This window comes from Strix uralensis, chromosome 29 (assembly GCF_047716275.1).
Source record: "Strix uralensis isolate ZFMK-TIS-50842 chromosome 29, bStrUra1, whole genome shotgun sequence".
Classification (NCBI taxonomy): domain Eukaryota; kingdom Metazoa; phylum Chordata; class Aves; order Strigiformes; family Strigidae; genus Strix; species Strix uralensis.
This window is the reverse complement of record NC_134000.1, coordinates 4,567,324-4,592,151: the sequence shown is the minus strand read 5'-3', so window position 1 is coordinate 4,592,151 and position 24,828 is coordinate 4,567,324. Positions and strand designations below refer to the sequence as shown.

At 39.2% G+C, this 24,828-nt stretch overlaps 1 protein-coding gene across 3 annotated transcripts in view; it reads right to left on the bottom strand.

Moving 5' to 3' along the window:
- LRRC4C (leucine rich repeat containing 4C) overlaps positions 1 to 24,828 on the bottom strand; it is a 517,448-nt gene that overhangs the window by 81,886 nt on the left and 410,734 nt on the right. For 2 of the 3 annotated variants that reach the window (XM_074852551.1, XM_074852552.1), the window contains one exon: positions 24,599 to 24,737. The gene's annotated coding sequence lies outside the window, so the exon portion shown is untranslated. Of the gene's footprint in view, positions 1 to 15,167; positions 16,150 to 24,598; positions 24,738 to 24,828 lie in introns of those variants that run through there. The other variant, XM_074852553.1, reaches the window with a different exon arrangement.

The window sequence follows — 24,828 nt, the reverse complement described above, 5'->3', positions numbered from 1 at the left end:
TTGTCCTTTTTTGTGAATTTCACTTTCCTCCTGAGACTCTGAATCTCTTGACATCTGAGTCACATTTCAAAGTCCACATACTCTCCCAGCCTCTCTATCTGCTCATTTGCAGAGGAGGAAGGGGATGAGTGTCTGCATAAGTAGAGGGTAGGTTGAAAGGAGATGATTGGATATCAGAGAATTCATTACCATTTCAAAAACAATACATAACACCAGCTGCTGACTTTATACCTTTCCACACGTTTGCAATGACTAGATAAACAAATTCAACATAAGCAAAGCAAGTATTGTCATGACTAAATACCTCCCACAAAATTTAAGCTTTTGTGATTAGCTACTGCATCAGTTCCTAGCCTGTAACACAGCCAAAGTTCTTACAGCCACTTGCAGATGTATATTATGCTTGGCAATTAGCTGTCTAGATCTTTGACACGGAATTGACCCTAACCTTCCACTAAGACAAAGAAATCAGTTCCCTCATTTCAAGGAAAAAAGGAATCTATATATTTATGGGGCACTATAGAAACCTTTCATCCAACAGTGGGAAATGGTTCGTCTACTAAATGCACAACAAAATGACACATCAAGAATTCAAATGGAAACAACCAAAGTTGTGAATTATGACAAAAAGAGCTTTATCGCTTTAAAGCTTGTGAACTACTGCAGCACTGACAGAGTAGGTAAAATTTCACAGTGTCCAGAGAAAAGAGTTTGGGTGCTGTGCTTTTCAACCATTCCAGGGTATAAATTGAAAATAAACTAACAATCATTTCAGTGTAAAATATGTAGAAAGCCTGAATAGGTTTTACTCGATTTGTTTAGAGCTAGAGTATCAAAGTGATATTTGGATAAGCTCTCGTTTGCAAGTCTTTACTCTTAAGAGTAAGAATCGGTAGGCTTGTGTTCTTGTTTAACTTTAAGGAAGGAATTGTTTGTTTGTTCAATTCAATTATGCCTGAGGTAAAATAAGTCAGGAGGAAAAAAATCACTAAGAATCTGAATATAAAATAGCAGTATCATGAAATTGCTGGCAGATCAGAGAAAACCTTTCTTAAGAATGGAAGGATAAGAAAGAAGTTTTTGACCTATGAATCTAGACTTGTTTCACTAATGGAATATTTAAAGATAAAAGATGTACATATTTTTTTGTCTTCCTCTCTTACTCTGCACTGAAACACTGTGTTTTATGTATGGTGATACTGATTGCAATAAAAATTGCGCTTACAAAATGCCTTTTATTCAAGGACCTTTCATGCAAGCAAAAGCTTAAGTTCACAAAACCTCTTCTTAAATCCCAGTCCCACTTCTTAAATTATATTCAACTGTTTTGCTGTCTGAACTCTTGCAAATAAAGAGTTCTGGCTGTATAAATTGTGGAAGGATCTGTCCCGCAATATGCAAAAGTAGTTTCTCTTAAGTTACAGAGAGGTAAAATGGAGCACATAGAGTCTGTGTGATTTGTTTCAGACAATGATTCAGAGGCCACAGGAAGATCAGAGTCAAGGAACGTCTAGTGGTGACCACTATAGTACACAAGGCTGTCCATTCTACCACATCTAAATATCTTTCTTAATTACATTTTCCCTTTAAAAGGTATCATTTGAAATTATAGAGGGGGCAAGATGTGGTACAAGAACTGATATTTTTTTCTTGCCTTTGGGAGGTCGGTGATATTTTCATTACTTGTTTTAAAAAAAAAAAAACTTATTCATTCTTAAACCTTTCTCAAAGCAGTTACTTTTTACCTGGCTGTCATTTAATCAATGTTACAGTTCTTCTGAGATCTCCATGACTAATGTGTGGAGATTTCTGTCCACCTCCTATGCAGAGAGATGTATGGAAGCAGGTGTTTTGCTGAATATATTAAAAAATACTATTTCCCTACAGTTTTTATGTAATGCATACCTGTGCAAAGAATCATCACTTTAATGTCATAAGGCCAAATACACTACCAAACTTTCAAGGGCAATCTACCCTCTTAAACACACATGTATAATCTTATATGAATACATAGCTTTAGTAGTGAAAGTAGTTCAACTCATACCAGTGAAATTAGTCTGACAGCTCCTCTTGTACATTTTTTCCTCAATTTAGAATTTGCTTTAGTTTCAGTGAGGCTTTAGTCTGGTCCATAGCTCCATCTGCATGGAAAAGCTGGCAAGAACAGCAATGTATCTTGCAAGATTTTAACTTTTCATTAAAGAGAGCTAGAGAAATGCTCAGAAACAGCCAACTTTTAGTTTTCCTGCAGTCCTCAGACACCTCTCCCAATTGCCATGATCACTCAATGATAGTCCTAGTCTTAGAGAGACCTCTGGCACTAAAGGTCTCTTTGGAAGCTCCGTACAAGAAAAAGAGCTTCTGAACTCTGCTGCTACTGGGACGGGATGAGCTATTGACAGACAACATCCGTCAGAAACTCTAGTCAAGGAGTAAGGAGCAGCCCAGCCAAAGTTAGTTTTCCCAGTAAGCAAACTGAATCCATGTTGGCCTCTGACCAACACAAACCTCTGACAAGGGCAGTTGGGGAAGGGTCTGGGAGAGAGGAAAAAGAAAAGGACCATCCCACATAGTGTTTGCTAGACTTAGGCTTTGTTTTTTCAACTCCCAAATGGTTACCTATTGTAATAAATTAATGGAAGGACAATGCAAAATTTTAGCTACACTTAAATAATTTTTATTTGATTTAAAATGTAAGGAACGAAACATTGCATAAAGCATGGACAAGAAAATGAGGTATATGTAAGGGAAGGGTGCCTCATGAAATTACAAAACGGTGTAGGAGCTAAGAATACAAATAAAAACATTTTAAGAAAATTATCCTAGGTGATCAGTTTGGTAGGATTTCAATAGTAGGGGAAGTTACTGACTTCTGTGGAACCTGCAAGGGAGCAGTAAGGGACATGTAACCTCCTTCCCTGAAAATCCATGACCACAGTATATGGATCATACATGTGGAATTAAGCGAGGATTAAGGTAGGGTATGAATTTTCAAAATGCTGATTACTACACTGACTACCCAAACAGACATTCTTAGTCAGTATTAACAGCATGTGAGATCATTTAATTCATTTTTATAAACCCTGCAAAAGTAAGATTATCTAACCAAAGCACAGAAAAGGCTGCAAAAAAGGAGCACAGTATAGAGTAGCAAGGTCAGAAGTATAACCCTGTCTCTAACCTCACTCCAAACTTCCTAAACTTAGATATATTTGAAAGGTCAGCAGGCTTTCTGTGGTCCCTGTAGTATTGAAAAGGGGTGACTTCTTCTGCAAAGGATTCAAGTTCCCACTATCTTGTACACAGCCATTTCCACCTGTGTTAGGGGAGCATAAAATACACTTTCAATTTTGCACTGTCTGAATTCCAACGTCACTCAGTGATAAATGACAATACAAGACACAAGGAGAGTGACACCTAAATCTTAGTTTTCCTTTGGATACACTGACACAGTAACTCTGAACAGCATCTCATCAGGCCACATTACTAGAAGAATATGTCCTATTATCTCATTCAGTGACAGCTTAAACATTAATGAGGAGACAATTAAATCGAGTATCAAAGAATATACCACTGTTTTACATTTTCATTAGCTGCAGTTCATATATACAGCATGGGTGGAGAGCAGTAAGTAATGTAAGGAAGGTTAAAGATGAAAAAGAAAGTATGATTGTTACAACATGTCACTTCAAAATACGTCTCATGCACAGTGGTATTGCTGAAGCATCACAGACAGAGAATGCACTCTGGAAGCACTAATTAGGTCAAGAGCTTCTAAGACTTGCAATTTTGGTGAGCTTTACAGAAATGGTGAAAGAAATAAGAACTGGATATCTCAGGGCAGAGAATCTGTTAATTTATCATGGAATCACAGAATGGTTTGGGCTGGAAGGGAACTTAAAGGTCATCTAGTTCCAACTCCCCCGCCACAGGCAGGGACACCTTCCACTAGCCCAGGCTGGCCAAAGCCCCGTCCAACCTGGCCTGAACCCTTCCAGGGAGGGGGCAGCCACAGCTTCTCTGGGCAACCTGTGCCAGGACCTCACCACCATCACAGGGAAGAATTTCTTCCTTATATCTAATCTAAATCTACCCGCTGTCAGTTTAAAACTGTTACCCCTCTTCCTATCCCTACATTCCCTGATCAACAGTCCCTCCCCTCTCTCCTGTAGCCCCTTTAAGTACTGGAAGACCACTAGAAGGTCTCCCCGGAGCCTTCTCTTCTCCAGCTGACCCCCCCCAACTCTCTCAGCCTGTCCTCACAGGGGAGGTGCTCCAGCCCCCCGAGCATCTTTGTGGCCTCCCCTGGCCCTGCTCGAGCAGGTCCGTGTCCTTCTGATATTGGTGCCCCCAGAGCTGGACCCAGCACTGCAGGGGGGGTCTCACGAGAGCGGAGCAGAGGGGGAGAATCCCCCCCCTCGCCCTGCTGCCCACACTGCTCTGGATGCAGCCCAGCACACGGTTGGCTTTCTGGGATGCGAGCGCACGTTGCTGGCTCACAGTCAGTTTTCCATCCACTAATCCCTCCAAATCCTTCTCCGCCGGGCTGCTCTCAATCCACTCATCCTCCAGCCTGTATTTGTGCTTGGGATTGCCCCGACCCATGGGCAGGACCTTGCACTTGGCCTTGTTGAACTTCTTGAGTTCCACAGGGTCCCACCTCTCCAGCCTGTCAAGGTCCCTCTGGATGGCACATCCCTTCCCTCCAGCGTGTTGACCGCACCACACAGCTTGGTGTTGTCAGCAAACTTGCTGAGGGAATGGTGGACTGGGTAGTGAAATCCTTTGAGGTGTTGTGTGAATTGCAAGCTACATGTGTTTGTTAATGACGGGATTGGAAGCTCGGTTATGAATGCCCAGACTACATTCCTTTTACCTGCAGAATCAGAGGCTGAGGGTACAGGGACCTCAGAACCATCTACTCTGCCCTTTTGAATATTACAATATATAAAGCAAAATAATGTGTACTTCACTACAACAGTCTTGCAGAAAGACATCCAACCTGTGTACCTGGACTGTAAGAGATAACACCTTCTCCAAGCAATTTTAAAAATGGTCAACTATTTTCACCAAAAAAAAAAATATCTAAAAACCTTAATTTCTAATCTGAATTTATGAGGCCTCAGCTTCCAGCTATCACTTCTTCTTAGAATTTTATTTGCTATATTAGAAAACATTCAAACATCTATTTTTTTCTCTCATAAACAAATCACATCAGTCCTCAACAGACTAAAGTTTGAGCACTGAATTTTTCCTTTTTCACCACTGAGTATTTTTGTGTCTCTCTTCAACATAATTTTCAAAACATAGACAAATTGAAATGTAAACAGCATTCCAGTTTTCCCACTGACATTGTTAAAATCACTATTCTATTTCTCTACTTATTTATCCAATGGTACAACATAGTCCACTATCACTGTGGGAGTTCATATGGAATGTCTTGCTTGTTATGATCTCAAATCCTTTTCAGACTTGCTTTTACTGACAAATGTCCCTCATTTCAAAGGTATATCCTCTATCTGTCCTTCTTATACATAATATTTTACATACAGAATCACTCTGCATGCCTGTCTTATTTATCATGCTGATGATACTTACTGTTGCAAGGAAAAACTCAATTCATATGATTTAAATCACATCACTATAACCTACAACATTTAATTAACTGGCACTCGCTGTCAGCTCAAGATCAGCAATACAACCGATAAACCACAATACTAGATACGTGAAAAAAGACAATAAACACCTAAAAACTTCTAAACACCCCTATATAAATAATCCTCCAAGTAATATCACTCTCATATTCTCACAGGCCATGTGAGTTCCAAGCACATCCCCACTTCTGGGAGTGCAGGCTCCCCTACTTGCTCACTCTTCCTCTCAAGACATGGGTGACCCAGCTCTGTATGGTCCCACACTACCTCTAATACACAGGCTGGGCAGAAAGCCCTCACCGTTCACGTGTGTGCTCACAAAGTGTGGGTGCCTGCTTGTTGCACACTCTGTAGTCACTCCACTAGCTGGGTGCTGGCTCCTCACAGTATCCAGTGCAGGGGTAGCTCCGCCAGAACAAGCCAAAGGTTACAATGAAATGGGGCAACGTCTGGCAACGTCAAACAAGGCTTTTTGCTGTTTCTCTCACCTGCCCAGCCACACATAAAAAGTTTCATCCTTTTTTACAAGCTTTGTTTCAGAAGTTTTTGTGTCATTTTGTTTTAGTTTTGTTTAAATTCTCCTCTTTAACATTATCATTTTGGGGAAATTCCCTCTCAGCGCAGTTATTCACAGAGTTTACCATCAGATACCACCCTAACAGCTGTTCTTATCTAGGTCATTTTGCCAACTGTGGGCCCTACACTTCTGTTAAGTGTAATTTTCTGTCAATGATCTGTCTAGATCATTGATCGCAATATTGTAAAAAGAGTTACAATACCTGTATAACCCATTCAAACACATTTCCCCACCACACTTAGTTTTTGAACATCTGACCAGTACTTCTAAGCTACTTAAGTATCCTATGTAGTTCAAAGTTTAAGTGCACTATATTTTCATGGTAACTTCTATCTACCAACCTAGCGGTACCATCAAAGAGGTCACATTGCTTACTTCATAGAAAATACTTCCCACAAAACCATGCTATTGCTGTTAAATATTTCTGCTGCCTTAATTCTCTGTTAGCTGAATCCTGCGTGGGATTTTCTATTATTTTGTCTAAAATGTATGTCAGAATAAATGGTCAATGATTACCAAGTTCATGGCACTTATATCTAGAAAACATTTCAATGATACATGCTCTGGAGTACTCTTCAGGAAAGTATAAGAGGACTATTGATTTAAAAATATTTATCCTTAATACAGGCTTTCCAATATCCTTTCTCTTGCTTTTTGTTTTCATGAGAATATTTAACCATGATTTTTCCAGATACAGAATAGAAATATTAATTGAATAACTGTCAGTTCTGCATCACTACTGCAAATAACTCGTCATAGGATGTCTTCAATGAAAGCAGCAATTATAGAACAGCAATAGTCCCTCATTTGTGGTATATTCTAAGCCCACTACCCAACCTCAACATTTCTCTCCCATCATGTCAATTGTATGCATTTTATACTTTATTTTTTATAGGGGTTATCTGTTTTCCTCTTATTATTTTTTTTTCCTAGTATATACGAGTCTGTTTTGATTTGGTTTAATTGTTAAATTTCGGCTTCATTTTCCCTTGTATCAAAGACAGACTCATAGTCAAATGCGAACTCTTCTATGATTCGGGTTTTTCTCTGGCAAAATAATATATTCCTAGAAACTGTCCAGTTTATATTCACAGCCTTCTGTTTATATGTTCATGCCAATCAGTTTTTCTCATACTTTTCTTCAGGTTTAGAAGGTAGTTCTTTCGAAGCAGCATAATTGGCTGCATTTTATCTTTCATTTGCTATAAGCAATCATCAACTCCATCTTTCTTTGCCACAAAAAAGTCTTATCTAGATACAATACTAATCAGATACAATACCTTTTGTGACAGGAAATTATTATCTATTTTTCTTTGCAACTCTTAATGACATTTTACTACTGCTGCATGAGATTTTCATACATATCCCAAAACTGAAATTTCCCATTAAAATAGACAATTATTTTTTTCCACATGTTATGGGAAGTTACTTAAAGACTAAGCCATCCTTCGCTGTGGTTTGAATTCAGTAGTCTTTAACAGATACCTTCAGGCATTTACTTAACGTATATAACTCAATCTTCAGGGCCAGACTACTCAGTAATACGTACCAACTACTAGGAAGTAAATTAACTCTATCCCAGCCGAAACCAGGACAAATGTACGTTACAGAAAGAGGGATATCAACACGAACATTCACTGAAGGTGAGGTTTTTCGACCTCTTTCCAGTTCAAAAGAGAAATCCATTATGGTTTTAATTTCCTTCACTACATACAGTCAAAATTCACATGGGCGTTAAATGCAATAAAACTCTTATTGAAGTAGTAGACTCTGCAGTGCATATGAGCAACCTGAAAGGCTAATGGGGTCACCATCCTTTCCTTTTAGTAGCTGTGTCATCAACAGCCCTAACAGTTCTTTAAATGATGTAACAAATATAAAAGCTTGCCTCTGGAAAAATAATATTAACCACTTGTAGAAGAACCTGCCTGTCCAATAAGGGCTCACAAATAGAGTACTGGCAGAGAAAATTTATGTAAAACCAAACAGCTAAGTAAAAAAACCCTTAACACAACATATATGCCCTTTGGCAAAGAAGCTCATGGAATTTAAAACATTTTTGTGCACTTCATTTGATACTTGCATGCATTGAGGGAGGGAAAACTATGGCTCCTTAACTTAACCCTTTTCTGTCCTTGTAGATCCTCTTCTGTAGCCTTTAAAAGGTAAACTATAACTTTTTTGTTAAACTAATTATAATATGCCACAGTATTCCATTACTGATGTGAATAGTCAACGCACAGAGATTACACCATCACCAAATTCTCCTAGCCATGACAGAGAATTCAGCCCTAAAATATGACATTTTACAAAATATCTCTTTTTTAAAATATAGATTGAGGTTTTGTTGTAAGAGTAACAAGGGCCAGATTACTTAATTAATCCATTAATTATTACATTATACACTGATGAAAAAGAAGCATTAATACCTGGAATGCCATCAGGGACTGCAAAGGGAATATGGAACATTTAGAAATGTAGAAGTTTATGGCATATTAATTCACAATGGTATTTGGATCACCTTTTATGTCTGTAACTATAAATACTTATCCTATTGTTTATTTCTGGAAGTAAAACAGGTTTTACACTCCATTTAGGAGAAGGAAAAAAAAAGCAAAAAAGCACAGAGCAGAATCAATCCTGCTGAGGTAATTACTAAAGCTCCAGTTGAGAATAGTTGGAACAGAACTGTGTTTATCTTTGTACAACGAGAGAAGAGAAGAGAAGAGAAGAGAAGAGAAGAGAAGAGAAGAGAAGAGAAGAGAAGAGAAGAGAAGAGAAGAGAAGAGAAGAGAAGAGAAGAGAAGAGAAGAGAAGAGAAGAGAAGAGAAGAGAAGAGAAGAGAAGAGAAGAGAAGAGAAGAGAAGAGAAGAGAAGAGAAGAGAAGAGAAGAGAAGAGAAGAGAAGAGAAGAGAAGAGAAGAGAAGAGAAGAGAAGAGAAGAGAAGAGAAGAGAAGAGAAGAGAAGAGAAGAGAAGAGAAGAGAAGAGAAGAGAAGAGAAGTAAAAGGAATGAAACTGGTTGCATGGAAAAGTTACTATAGAACCGACTAGCTCACACATGTTGCAGTGCTGCATTAAAATAGGTAAATAGGCATCCATGAATAAAAATCAAAACAATTCTCTACAAGAAAGAACTCTGACTTGTAAACCAGTTTACAGAGAGACTGACATTCCAGCCTCTTCCACCTGTCCACTAATAGATGGTTTTGGAGATTAAGAAGAAAGTAAAATGTTGGTCTACAGTGGATGAAGACCCAATAATGATGAAAATTTCATCCCTAGCTCCCTACTTCAAATTCCTGTCAAGACAATGGAATCTGACGGGCTTCGGTAATTTAATGAGTGGGTAGTAGCACAGTGCATGTGAATTGAAGTGAGTACCTCCAACCACAGCTGGCCACTTTTTTTGCCATCTCAAAGATGCTGGGGACAGTTCAAGGTACATGAACAGAATTAGTGCCTGCTTAAGGTCTTAAGGCAATCTTTTGCTTAAGATCATGACTAAGGTACGATGATAAGCAGTGTGAGGAAACCTGCACTGCTATTACTCATGCTTCGCTCCCCTCATCAATAAACAGGCTCTTTATGTGCTTGGCTTTATTTCCCATGTAACATGGGATGTGAGCGAAGAGATCGTTGACATGAAAGAGAGAAAAGGTTTGTAAGCAAAAGTAAAATGTGCTGGACATCTGTGCTATACTAATAGTTTTTGAAAATTACTATTAGTGGCTTTCAGGATTAGGTCTGACTCTTAACAGCAATCCTTCTTATACGTATAGTGAAGGAAAAGCACCGACTCCTGGGTCTTCTGAAAGTCAGTTCATACTTCTACTGTCCATACAAACATGAAAGGAAACCACATCCATATTTCTGAGGATTATTTTAATGCACAGAACTGTATGGATCCCATAGCTGCCAAATGACTGAAAAGAGATCCCTCAAACACAAATGCTCTGAACTGCTGCTGGTTTGCAGACAAAAACTCATTCATTCAACTTATCTTGCTGTGACACTTTTGAGTAAGCTTTATCAAGTTGCACATGAAACCATTGTTGCTGGAGTTTTTTGGGTTGGTTGGGGGTTGGTTGGCTTCCTTTTTAATTCTCCCATTTGCCTGGTTATACTGCATCCCCACAGTCCTGACATAACAAGTACAAGCTCTGCAGCAAATATTATAGGAGATTTTATTCAGTGGTCTGATGCTGCCTCTCTCCCTTTCCCAAGCAGCCAGGGTAAATCTTGTCTCAACACTGTGAAAACAGCATTTCAAGAGTTCTTACTGTGCTGTTAGTATTTAAGTTTACAGAAGCTCTGGTATATACCTGAAATGCATTTTAATCTGCCCAAGGAATAGATTCAGTCCTGGGAAGTTCATTGTTGTTTCTAATTGCCAGCAACTGCTACACTTTGCTTGCCTGCAGCTATCCAATTAACATATCACCACTACACAAAATATTGTAATATGTTCAATGTCCTAACAACGAGAGCCTCACACTCCACTTCTATCCAACAATTTCCTCCTAACTGGGTTTCCAACATATTAACAAACGACAGCGAAGAACATACAAACAGATGTGCAAATGGATAACACAGCCTTCAAACACCTTTTCACCTATTGCTGTGCAAAGTTCTGTGGAGATACCCCTGGTTGTTGTGTGTATCTAGAGAAGGAAAGAGAGAGAAGGAAGAAAAGCTCAACTCCAGAAGTGGAAAACATGTAACTTGTGCCCTGAGATATTGCTATGGCAACATTCAAACAATGAACAGAAAGCCCTGCAGGATTCTGCTCTCGCTTCCTTGGATACCAAATGTAAATCCTGATTCTCTTTTATTGTGTGCATGCACAAACGTCTGATTTTTGCCTTTTCTTCTAACAGATAGCAAAGTATCCAGGCCCCCTACCAGGAACGACACATTAATTCACTTCCATGTATTGCAGCTTGTGAATATGCAATTAAAACACACCACTAGCACACTGATCTCCCCTCTTGTGTCCCCATTCCTATCCCCCAAGAGAAAAAATGACCATGGTAGTACAGCTAAATAACAGCTGTATTTTCTTCTTTTCTGAATAACATCACTAAATAAACCACTGCAAAATGTGACAAGCCAAGCCCCAATGTCTTCTGCCATTACAAGAAGCGGAGGCAGGATGTTTTCTAATGGCAGCTTCTTGCCCATGCTGCTAGGCTTGAGCATGCTGCAAGGCTGCCTTCCAGACCACTGTGGCTCCTGCTATTACTAAACCCTTCTCATCTGGGTTGTCCTGAGGGGGCAGCACTTTATAGCTGAAGGAGGCTTGTTTTTCATTATGATTTTCATAGGGAAGCTGACACAAGGGCATGGATGGGGATGCAGAGGAAGGGCCCCTGCTAATAGTAGCCCAAAGTCCAATTAGCTTGACTACTCTAGAAATGGCTTAGTGAGTGTTAATTGCATTTCTTCAAAGTAATTTTCCTCCCAGACTGCAAGTGGCACAAATTCCAGCATCGTTTTCTCACTCCTCGTTCCCTCACTAGCAATCAGAAAAGGATACCTCCAAGCCAAAGTGAAGGCACACTGGCAAGACCGAGATGAAGGCTCTCGCACACTGCTGCTGTGCACAGTGCACTCCTTCAGTGAATATATTGCAACTTCACTTTTGGACAGCTTGGCTTGCGAGTTTTCGCCAGCACCAAACTCTCTCAATGTGCTAAAATCCTGTCCTGAGCCCCATGCAAAATCTTCCCATCTCATATTACTACAGCAAGAATCTTCATGTCAAATAGGATAGAGCTTTTCAGGTCACAGGCAAAAAATTTTAAAGCTTATATGTCGGAAGCCATGGAAGCACCTTGGGAATCCCTTTCTTTTCCTCCAGTCCCACATGATTGCTTATATTGGCTCACATCTAGAGTATTCTTTCTTGGGTCTCACCCAATCTGAAAGTCCATTTTTCACTTGTCAGTGCTATCTGGCTGGGAGATATTGTGACACAAAATTTGCTGCTCCAGCAAACTGAACCTGCTCCTATTCTAGATCAGTGTAAATCATTCCCGACATGTGAAAAGACAAGGACTAGCTACATTACATTATTAACCTACAGTTTGCCAAGAATACCTGAAGTTTGAGATGCGTGATGTTTTGGAGAACAATTAGAACAAATGGAGCAGGACCCTCCAATACGGCTTTCTCTTTCCTTCAGTACAAGCATTTGGTGCCTAAATATACACATAATGGTTCCCTGTCCAGTGCCAAAATCCCATCTGCCTGGGTTCATTATAAAAAAGATTGTCCCTGGTTTGAAGAGGAGACAGCCCACAGGACCAGCATATGCTGCTGAATGATACACCTGTGCTCAGGCACATGCCAGGGAAGTAGCACAGACAGCCAGCTCTTGCCTCTGCTTGAGAAGATTTGTTGCTCCTCATTTAGCTGGATGTTTGGATTTTGGATGTTTGGATTGATTTTTTTGGCCATTTATTTTATGGTCAGCCCTTTGGGCTCTGGATAAGCCCCAGCACAAATGTTGAGAAATACTATATTCATTCCCAGTTTGAGATTGTATGCGTTAAGCTCTGGGTTGTTCCATGTGTCTTTTGGCTACTGTATTAAGTGAATGATTCACTGAAGTGTGAAACTGTTGCCTCTTTAGAAGCAGACACGCATCCCTAGCTTTTCAGTGTTGACAAGGTTTGCCTATTTCAGCCCAAACTGGTGGCTAAATTTTCCCAGTGCTTCCTTATCGCATCAAGAAAATCCTCCTGCTAGTTATTGTACAAAATGAATGAGGCACCTATGGCATCTTTCTATTGTCAAAAACTGGAGCTGCTCTATCAAATTTTCTGTTTATGTGTTCACTTGACAGCAATCCAGGGAAAAGCTTCGAGATGCCTTTTCCTTAGCCAGCTTCTTTTTCCTTCAGTAATTACTGAGCAGCAGCTTAACATAAATTTAGCTGCTCTATTACTGCAACTGCTGATGTAAGTGTAGCCCACAATAGGACACAGACTTAGAATGATACATGAAGGAATGGAGAACAGAGTTTTGCGCTTATTTTCAGATGCTGACAAACTTATTACCCACTTCATGTCCCACCAGGAAACGTGTGCCCAGAGAAATAAATGAGGCTAAAGCACTTCATACTAAACCGATTTAGCTATACTAAAATGAGAGTAATTGGAGCTGGAAGGAACAATTTTTGCTGTGCCTGCTTCCTTCTTTTTCTAAACACAACAGCACAAAGGGTCTGATTTGTTCGTGTGGCCAAACAAAAACTCCTAGAGATTTCCTTAGGAGCAGAATTGCACCCCAAATCTTAATCCTTTACAAGTAGCCAATGTTTAAGAGGCATGACCTCCAAACAGAAGCACATGGGAAACATTTGAGAAGCAGAAGGTCTCATTTTCATTATGCTAAAAGATTCAGAATGTTTTCATGAAGTAACAGTGGTGACGGGAGTGAATAGAGAAAGGGGGGAAAAAAGGAAGAAATATATATTTATTTATGTATTTATCCAGGGAAGTTAGAGCTCTGGCTTGTGTTGCTTCACACAGGAAGCTTGTGAAGAGGAAAACGCTGCCAGAAAAAAACGTTAAAATCCAGCTCCACCAACACCTCTCCCATCCCTGCCTTCTCTCCCCTCCTCCAGAATATTGCAGCTACAGAAAAGTAAAATGAGTGGCAAAGCTAGTTCTGCACCTTGCCTGCCAAAAAATATCCGTATCTGTTCAATGGCTCATTTAATTAGCTGTTTCTCCCTCTCCTCCTCCATCAGGTCTGGCCTAATAGTTTGATCTGGGGCCTCTACATGTGAAGGCCAAGGTTGAGGAAGGCAGAGGTGAGGGAGGAGAAAAGAGGAAGAAAAAGAAAGAAAACTCCTTATCTATAAGCTAAGCAGTCACGCCAGGAGCGGGGACGGAAGTGGCACTCTTCCTCTATTTTAAACACCATGTTATTCTCCCCTTATTCCACACCCCCACACCACATTTTTTAAGGAAGGGAGAGACATTTACTGGTCTGTTACACATCATTGCTGATCTGTGAACCCCACCATCTACAAGCCACTTTTTAATTATTTTCATTATCAGCATAATACCAAAAACCTCCTAAACCCGCTGTGTCCTCTCACTGCTTGTCAATCAAAGTAAATCTCCTTCAAGTGCCATGAAAGTCCTAGGGGAGCCAGAAGGATTCACCACAAAATCACAAAGAATTTCCTAGGAGATCTGGAGGGCACAAGTGGCCAGTACATCAGTTTCCTAAACTCCCTTCGATAGAAGAATGTCCTCTCTCAGACTGTTACTGCTTTTTCTTAACAATGTGTAAAACATGTCATTTCTCTCAGAGCTACCTCCTCAAAATCCATTAAACCCTCTTGTCTTACACCACCACCACCCCCCCCCCCCCCGCCAAAAGCCATCCTTCACCTCCTTGCTTCATTACAAAATTTTCCTATTAATACACCATATTGATCTGCAATGTCAGACTGGATGCCAGCATGCAAGTCGGAGCCTTTCCCTATTTTAAATACTTACGAAATAAATAAATAAATAAACCTCCTCCGTGCATCCAATTCTATGCAACTTGCATTCGTTTGTACAGACTGGGCATTCAGGCAGCACCCCCCACTCACTGCAGGGGCTTTCTCAAAAGATTTCTTTGCTAGTGAACGTTTACAAATGCTATAGAGCCACACAGGCTGGCATCTGCAACGTCCTACCAAGGTGGGAGTTTTACTAATAGGAACATTTGAGCTACAGTGAGAATTCAGTTCTGTCCTCCTTCCTTCCCTTCTCCCTTCCCAACCACCCCTCTCCAGCCATTATCAAAATCCAGTCCGAGTCTTTATTCAGGTGGGGGAAAAGACCAAGAAAAGAGGGCTAAGGAAGAAATAAGAGAGGCAATGGGGTATATTTCCTTTTCCAAAAAATAATAAAATGGAAAGTGTACTTACTGTATCCTCAAAGACTATCCAGCTGGAAATCCGAGTGGTTACGAAAAACCAGGGTGGGGGAGGGGTTAGAAAACTATTTCATTTCAGCAACCAAACCAAAATTAAAAACAAGAAAGGAAATAATAATAAATGGTATCCAATTGCAATTTCCCAGCAATTTCAGTCCATACTGGTGCCAATCCAACCCAGCACTGTTGAACTCTCCCCCTCTGGCAATTTTGCTTTCTTCTTCTCTGTCCTTTATTTTCTCTGTGGCTTTCAACTTTTCTGCTTAAAATTGCTGTAGTGGTAACGTTGATGTTTGCCTTCACTGGAGAAGAATGGTTTAAAATAACAGGAAAAAAAACCAAAAATCCTTGCAGAGGGTGAACGGTCCTTCTCCTTTCTGAAACTTTTCATTCCACTGTGGATCCTTTGCCTAGTTTCCTTTTTCTGAGGTTTTCTGCCTCTCTGGCTCCACTGCTCTCCATTGCTCACTATTTGTTTTTTCTCTGGAGAGCAGAATGGGCTGTATTTCTTTTTAAGCAACCCTCCATCTGTATTATTTTAATGTAATTTTGTTGTGACTGTTAAGATCCAGGTCTTGCCAGGCAATTTTCTTCTTCCCCCTTCTTTGCTGCACTATCAATTATCCAATCCGTGTGTCTCCACATTAGAACGGGGATTCCCATTCTTCTTTTTCTCTATCCCCCACACTCCTTTAGAAAATAATCTCCTTTTGCATTTAAATTTTTATTTGTGTCTGTCAAAACAATAAACTTTTAGTCTCTCTCCCCCCTCTCCAAAGATCTGATTAGGTTTCCAATCACAACCCAGTGCGCAATTGGATTTTTGATTTCAGCGAGAAGCCAGCAATCCACAGCATCAGCACCCTCTCCTCGCTTCAAACTCCACGTTATATCCTTTTGCCTTCCCTCCAACTCCTCTGCATTTTCATAATCTCACATTAAATGGAATAAAGGAGGGAGGGAGTACAAAAAAATTCAAGGTTCCCACCAGCTGTCAAGAATAAATCCATCCCCTTGTTATTTTTTAAACACTTGGGACGGGTGTTTTTAACGCCCACTCTCCCCTTTGCCCCCCACACTTCTCAAAATCTTTCTGATGTTAAAACTCCCCCAATGGGGCACAAAAGAAGACCGGGGAGGTGTGATTTGTCCTCTTAGCTGTAAAATTCACAAGCACCCTTTGCTTTTCATTTCAGCTTCCTCTCCATCTTTTGTCCAGCAGCTATACAGATCCAGCAGCACCGAGGAAGATAAACTTCTATTTCTTCTTTGAGGAGAGAGAGGGAAAGATAGAGAGAAAGAAGGATACAAGCTCTCCAGCTTCTGCCTCCCTTTTCCTCCCTTTCTTTATTTCAATGCAGGTCTGATCTCATTTCCAAGCTGAGCCTGGTGTATTTCAGATCTACAAGTTGGATTTCCCTTCTGCACAGCAGTGAGTTAGTCTCTCATCTTCTTCCACATGCCAGTTATCTTCCCCCTTTTCTTCCTTCCTTCCTGCCTCCCTCCCTTCCAAGATGACACATTCCCAGGAGCGCAGCCGCTTCTTTCAGTTTTTAGTTTCATCCCTGAATTGCATAGCCCTTTGCACAGCCGAAACCCTTCCTCCCTCCCATTAGCTTCAGCTTGAATTCTCCCTGTGTGTGCATGTACGTACGCATGTATGTATATATCCAGTTCCTGACAGCTGCTGTTGTTGTTGCTGGGAGTAGCTCCGCTTTTCTGTCGCTCTGGCTTTCTCTTACTCCCCACCTTTCAGTGACACCCTAGGATTTGCAAATATCCCAGGGCCAGTCTTTCTGGCTATACTCCTCCTTCTCCCCTTCTGTTCTCTCCCTTCTTGCTCGTTTGGTTTGGTTTTTTGTTTTTTTTTTTTTTACCCCTTCTTCCCCCCACCCTACCCCCTCCCTTCTTTTCTCTGCTTGTGATCAGTAAAATACAATTACCCAATTACCTCCCATCATCTTAGCACTGATTGGTCAATCGCATTAACACTTGATGTCAGGGAAAAGGGATGGGAGCTGCTCTGATGTGGCACTGCTGCCACCTGCTTGACAACCTGGGAACAAACTCAGGGTTACCTTAAGAAATCTCCCAAGTCAGAAAGAGGTAATTGAAAAACAAGGGATCATCTTAAGGAAAGGAATGTCAAAACTCATTTTCCTAAAAGCCTGCCTTCTGACAGTTCAACCAGTATTCACAGGTACCAGCCTAGCCGCTGAAGCAGAGGGAACGACAGTAAAATGAAATGAGGTATAAAGTTGTCTTTGCGAAAGAAGTACGGAACAACCGGCATTCACAGGTACCAACTCTAGCTACGGATGCAGAGGAATGACAATAAAATGAAACCAGGTATAAAGTTATCTTTGCAAAAAATGTAACAATGGAAATAATTTGCATGGAAAGACAATCTGTTTTCTAATTACAGAAATAAGTATTTGTTTAAAACTTGTATACACATACAAGCTCCCTAAACTTCATTTTGGCAGACGTTCCAGGCCAAAAGCCCTATGAAGTGCTTCAGGGTTTCAGTGGGTTCAAGTGATGGCTCCAGCAAGCTGTTAAGTGACAGCAACACAACAGTACGACGTCTAGGCTTAACCTATCCAATCTCTGCAGTTTGTTTAGAATGACTTCTGACCAGGATTTTTGAGGTTTCTCAGCTGACTCCCTAATTTGGGCTACTAAGGTATTGAGAGGACTGTTATGTACTTACCTACTTACCAAGATATGTTAGATGTATTTATGTATGTTACCTAAAATGCCTAGAATTGGGCCTGTGTCTTGTTTTTTCCTAAACAAGGAAATTGTTTACCTGAATTAAATAGAATTTTTATAGAAAACTTTGCATCTGTAAGGTTAGATATGCTACCCTATCCAGGATCAAGGGAAACAGAATATGGATGATGTATGTGCCAGCATTTCTTTCCCTCAAAATCAGAAAGAAATTATTTATAGATCTAACTCCTCCACACAACCCCAAAAAAAGAATTAGTCAGCTGCCTCCATGGTAATTATAGCAAACTTCTTATATTAAGCAGTAACTCTGAGTTGTTCCACGCATGCAATAATATAGCTAGGTCTTTGCTAAATCCTCTCTCAAATAGCCAAGTTATGTCTGGTACCCTTACTTAGCCTTCAATTTTGGTGTGAAACCGTCATACTTGAAAATAAAAGAAAACAAATTTTTAAGTTATATGTCATATTAGACGTTTCCTAGAATTATAAAATCCATAAGCAAGCTGAGTTCGGTCAAATAACACTTATTGAATCATTAACATTGACTTTCAGATTTATTCTACTGACTCAGCAGGCTTTCTGGTGAGAAAGTTCTACCAGATTTAAGTTAAGCAACTGGAACCAGGTCCTTAATCACTATTAGATCATTTAGCATCTGATCTCACTATCACTGAAATCAACAGCAAACACAAATTACCTACAATGGGTGAAAGACTCAGTGTGTAGTAGTAACGCTTAACCCAAACATAATGGCCTTTCAGGATGGCTAAAAAAGAACTTGGGGAGTTTTGGAGAAGGCTGCAACTGTGATAGGAGATGAAGTTGATGACAAGTAACACTCTTTTTTCTCAGCTGGTGAGTTTATTTTGTTCCCATCTTATTCATTGATGCCACTGGTGTATTTTGGGCCTACAAGAGTCTTATGAGAGTCTTCTTTTTACTACTTAAAACCTGAAAAAACACTGAGTTGTTCCTTTTCCCAGAAGGATCAAAACATCACAGCCTAATACATGTTTGCTCCACTGTTTCTTTAAAAAGTTCCTGAACAATTTTCTGCTAATTTTAAAGAACTCATGAGCAAAAGTGAAGGTTTCTGTAACTGACTTAAGCAAATATATGGGTGTCAAAACCAGAAGACACACAACTTTGGGGGATCTAATCATAATCTAAGACACAAGCATCTGCAATGGCCACAGTATCTCTGTGGATACAAACTAATATTTCACTTTTGATGGAAATTTGCACATTTTGCTTTTTTTATGTCATTCAAATTATATCAAATGACATCAAAATTTCTATCAGAGGCCAGTACTTAAATAAATGCACATATATATACATATACAAAGATAATATATTTGCTGACGTAGATGTGACTAAATTAGTATCAAGACTGTAATACACTGTAGGCTATGATATAATCTTCTCTCTCTTAAAAGTTTGCTATTGTTAATATACCAATTATGCTTTATCACCTAACAAACATAGAAGATGGAGTGATTATTTTCTTAGAATATAACTTTAAAACAATCTAATTTGCAATACTTATGAGATGACACTGCATGGTATATGAAAAGGTGTCCTTTAACTAAACAAAATAAAAAATATAATTGTATTATTTGTTTTACAAACGTACATGCCACCTACGTGAAAAACCTATTTAAAACAAATATTTTAGTATTATCACATAAGTCATTCAATAATCAAATGTTAAAAGAGTATCATTAGGGTTGGGCGGAATTGGTTGCGTGAATTTTTTCCTGCAGTACATGGTGTGTTGTTGCCTCCAAACACCACTGTATATTGCCTTCAATCTTTTATTTTCCAGGTTTTCCAGGCAAGAAAAACAAATCCCTACCTATCAGCTCCCAAGAGCCATCCAACGTGGTGAGCTGATATTCAAAATGAAAGCACCATGGAAAACTTGGGATGATACACATGATGCAATGTTTTACGAGCACTGACAAGTTGAGACAGAGGAAATATCCCGGAGCATTCTGTTCTGTTCCTAAACCAGGGAATTGCTATCCTTCATGCCCATTCCCCACCACTGGGCATAGCTTGCAGGATAGTCCCTGCTGCTATGGTACAAAATCCCAAATACCCAGTGGAGGTCACTCAGTCCTGGTTCCTCTCATGGACCAAGAACATCATGAGTGAAAAGGCTGAACTGTGAAGAAAACTAAACAGAGGCTGGCAAGGCAACTTTGTTTTTCATATAATGGGACAAGCTTGCCTGATCCTCAGTATAGGAGGATAACAAAACTCAAACGTATGTACTGGCAAATCTTCACGTAACAAGCACGGACAACAACATATTCTTAAAACACACCTTTTCCTTCCTGACAGATGATGTGAGTTAAAGGACTGAAGTTCTCTGTGTGACTAGCACTGGAAGAGGCTAGTGGAAAGACTAGATATTCATAACTGTCAGTCATTTGGTGGAAAAGAAACATGACTAAAGCCTAAGAAAAGAGAATTCTGGCCTGTAGAGAGATTTTAAATTGATAAAAAAAAAAAAAAAAAAAAAAGTCTAAGGAAAAGAGTGAAACCAGATCATTTTGCTTATACAAAGTGAAAAGCAGTTTCAAGTTGTTCTAAGCCAGTGGCAGCCCTGCCTTCCTTTTAAATAAACATGAAGAAATCATAAAGGAAGCCGTGGATCAGCTTATTCTTTTATTGTGGAACATATTATTCTTTCTATTTTATTAAGCATTGCTGACAAGAAGCTACTTGCATATGGAGACAGTACTTGAATCCTCTTATAGCTTACTACTATCAAAAGGGAACAAAAAATGCTGACAAACATACTTTTGACTGCGTGGATCAAGGATCAAGCTCACTAATCGATTTAGGGATTCAAAAGAGATCCTAAAAATCTCAGACTATATAAAATATGTCATACATAACCTCACAGGGAATCTGTGATTTTGTTAATGTCATCAAAGCTCACGGTACATATTTTCCTGTATGTGTGATTTCACTGATGATTGTTCAAATCTTTTAATACAAAACCCACTAAAGTCAGGTGCATAGCTATCAAAATTAGCTGCTGACTATCATACTGCCTCATTTATTAATTTTCACATATTTTTGCTCTGATGTTTACAGTTCTAGCATGAAATTTTGTTTCATAGGTAATTTCTATTGGGGTCACAGAGGCTTGAAAGCAGTATAATATATCCTCTTTTCAGGAAAATCTGGGTAAAACCACAGCACACGTAATTTTGGCACATGGAAGTTTAAGTGACCGTTCAATAAACTCATGTCTCCATAATATCAAAATATCTATTGTTTTTGGTAAAGATGGAATTGAATGGTGGTTTTCATTAAGTTGTTTACATTTGAAAGGAACCATATTCTCAGAACTTCTGTACGTTCATTGTCCAGTCAGGTTAACAGGATAAGTTTAGAATTGTTCTACAGTTGTTCTACAAATTTCCATCTTTGATATTACCAATCCATCACTGAAAAGCACCCTGCTATTTAGCCTTTCTAGAATTTCTGCTTATGGAACTGAATCCCCTATTGTCGGTGTTTCCATCACAGCAGATAACCAATTCACTAAGCTGAACATGAGCCAGCAAGGTGCTCTTGCTGTGAAGAAGGTTAATGGTATCCTGGGCTGTACTAGACAAACCATTGCCAGCAGGTGGAGGGAGGTGATCCTTCCCCACTGCTCAGCACTGGTGAGGCCACACCTGGAGTGCTGAGTCCAGTTCTGGGGTTCCCAGTATGAGAGACAGGGACAGACTGGAGAGAGTCCAACAAAGGTCCATGAAGATGATGGACCGGAGCATCTCTCCTACAGGGAGAGGCTGAGTGAGCTGGGACTGTTCAGCCTGGAGGAGAGAAGGCTCAGGGGTGATTTTATTAATGTCTACAAACACGTGAAGGGAGGGTGCAAAGAGGGTGGAGTCAGGCTCTTCTCAGTGGTGCCCAGTGACAGGACCAGAGGCAATGAGCACAAACTGAAACACAAGAGGTTCCCTCTGAACATCAGGAAACAGTTTTTTACTGTGAGAGTGACCAAGCACTGGAATAGGTTGCCCAGGGAGGTTGTAGAGTCTTCCCCCTTGGAGATACTCAGAAGCTGTCTGGAGATGGTCCTAGGCAATTGGCTCGAGGTGGCCCTCCTTGAGCAGTGGGTTGGACCCGATGACTTTCAGAGGTCCCTTCCACCCGCAGCCGTTCTATGATTCTGTAATTTAATAGCTCATAAAAGTATTTATATGGAAAGTAAGAAGCCTTATACTTATTTGGTAAAAATATTTTTTATAATCTGCTCTCAGATTCTCTTCTTCACCTGTGTGCCTAGGAGAATTAAGTGCCTAGCATTCAACTCAGAAGTAGCAGAGGATTTTTTTTTTTTTCTGAAAAGAAAATATGAAAACCAGAAATCACTAACAAAAAAAGTTAAACTTTTCCTAACTTTGTTCTTTGGATTGTTGTGTTACAATTCGGACTAGGACCTATATATATATATACAGCTTGTGTTAGAACATTTATGAAATTATGTCCCTATCAAGAGCTTACCCTTTAGGATTGGTAATAATTTTTAAGTTTATTGTAGCACAACTTTAGGGTACGTGAAATTTCATAGAGTTACAGTGTTAAACCTTAAGAGTATACACTTATTCACAAAAGGAACTACATATTGAAAAAAGCAAAAACTTCCTTTGTACCCAGCAGATGAATTTTGGTTCCACTGAGGTCAATGACAAAAGTTCTGCTGACTTAAATAAGACCACAATTTTTCAAAGCATCTTTTTTATGTGATTTTAAATTTCAGCTTCCATTCCAAACTCTGTCTGTGAGCTCAGCAACTTGAAGATCAACATTAACCTTCACTCTTTTTTGGTACAGCTACTCCCAAAACAATGAAGGACAAAGCTTTTTCTATTTCTGAGTCCCAAACAGCTCCTTACAACACGCACACAACCAAATGCATTTGTTCAAAACCACTATTAATTCACCTTCGTTTGGTTAGAAACAGCCATACAGGACACACTTAATCTCTACTGTAACAGTAGCTGTGTAGCCCTTCAGTACTATTTTTTCACATCCTATTCCAATTTTTACTTAAACAAATTAGGCCAGTTCAGGAGGAAGTGCATGTCAGAACCTCTATCCTCTACAAAATCAAACTGCAAAGCCTGATTTTCATGGGTAGTAACCCTAGCAAAGAACAAAAGCTGTACAATATTACTACTATTACTATTAATAATAATAATAAAGAAGATTTTGTATTTTTCTGTTCCAATTTCCAGTTCTTGGCAATGGTCATGTTTTTCAACTTCCTATAGAATGTGAACATTTTTGACTGAAATTAACCACTGTATTCAACATTAAAAATCTGACTCACAAAATGGCTTAGAACAAAATTTCACGTGCTTTCACTCTAAAACAGTCCTGAGAAAAATGGCCCAAATCCTACCATTTTCCTATGGCACTAATTTCAAGCTTAGAAATCGAATCTAGACAAATTCTCTCCTTTCCAGGACTGAGTGCCACTGACATTAAACTGTTGTAAATTAACTCCATAGGGAGGAATAACTCCTTTGATTTCAATGGAGTGTCTCCAGATTAATGCAGGCGTAGATGCAAATAGAGCATGGTCCTTCATTTTATATTCATGCCCCATCTAATATGTATTTGGTTTTGTAAATCACAGAATCACAGAATCAGTGAGGTTGGAAAATGTCAGTAAAGTGAAAAAGGACTGTTTCTTTTAAATTGAATTTTAAGAAGGTAAAATTTAAGAAAAAAGGCTACTAGATGTGGACTTGAATGATGCATCACTTCGAAAATAATATCTTTAAGGTGTAACAGCATTCTTTTTTCTTCAGTGACTTTTAAATAGCAAGAATATGATACTCTGACATAGAGATGAATGTATCGGACATCTTAATTTCTTATCCCGTGGAGTTATTGTGACGGGAAAATACAATTGACACTTATTGAGAATAAAATCTTAACTACATATGCTTCAAAACATTACTGAGGAGCAACCTAGCAGCCATGTTGTTCTACCTTGTCCTCATATTTAGCAGATATTTGAAGTGGAATTCTGGTATGGGGAAAAGACCTTCAGTTTAACATCTGAGCCAAGGAAAAAGGAACATAGCAGATCTCTAAATTTTCAGCCCAAAAAAGGATAATGGCTTGCTTTAACCATGCAAGATCCAAAAGAAAGTTATAGCGTTCAATAAACTGGGGAGAAAAATAAATGTTGTATTCAAAGAGATCATTGATAGAGATAGAGATAGAGATAATTGCTAAAATGAAAAAAAAAAACCAACCAAACAAAAAAAGTTCATGGCACGAATAACATTAGTCAGGGAGATAACTTACGTTTTCAAGGTCTATTTTCACGTATTTATAACTTTCTAAATAAATTACTTCAACTAAATATCTTCAGCATCCTCTATAACCAAAATCCAGACGTATTTTTTATTTATCAGACAAATTTCCACTTAGCCCTTATTGGCCAATATGAAAAAAAAACATGTACTTTTTACAGTGAATTTTTTTGAACTATTTTTTTTTCTTTTTTTTTCTTCTTAAATCACTAATAGCTTATCCTTGGTCATTGGAAAACAGCAGAAACCTTTTTTTTAGATTTATCCAAATTCACATGGATTGAAACACTATAATGCATATAATATACATAAGAACCTATTTTCTTACCGTCAGTGCTTGCAGGACTGTGGACAATGATGAGGACATCAAAAGTGTTATAGCCAGGACTCACTGGGATTGTATTTCCAGAGTCTTTGCATAATCTCAAGAGAGATTATTTGATTTCTCTTCACACCTGTCACCCTACCTGTAAAATGGAAATAACACTTCTTGAATGTGTTAAACAGGAAGGACTCACCATTAATTGGACTAGGGATAGTCAAGGTTCACAGCTGTGT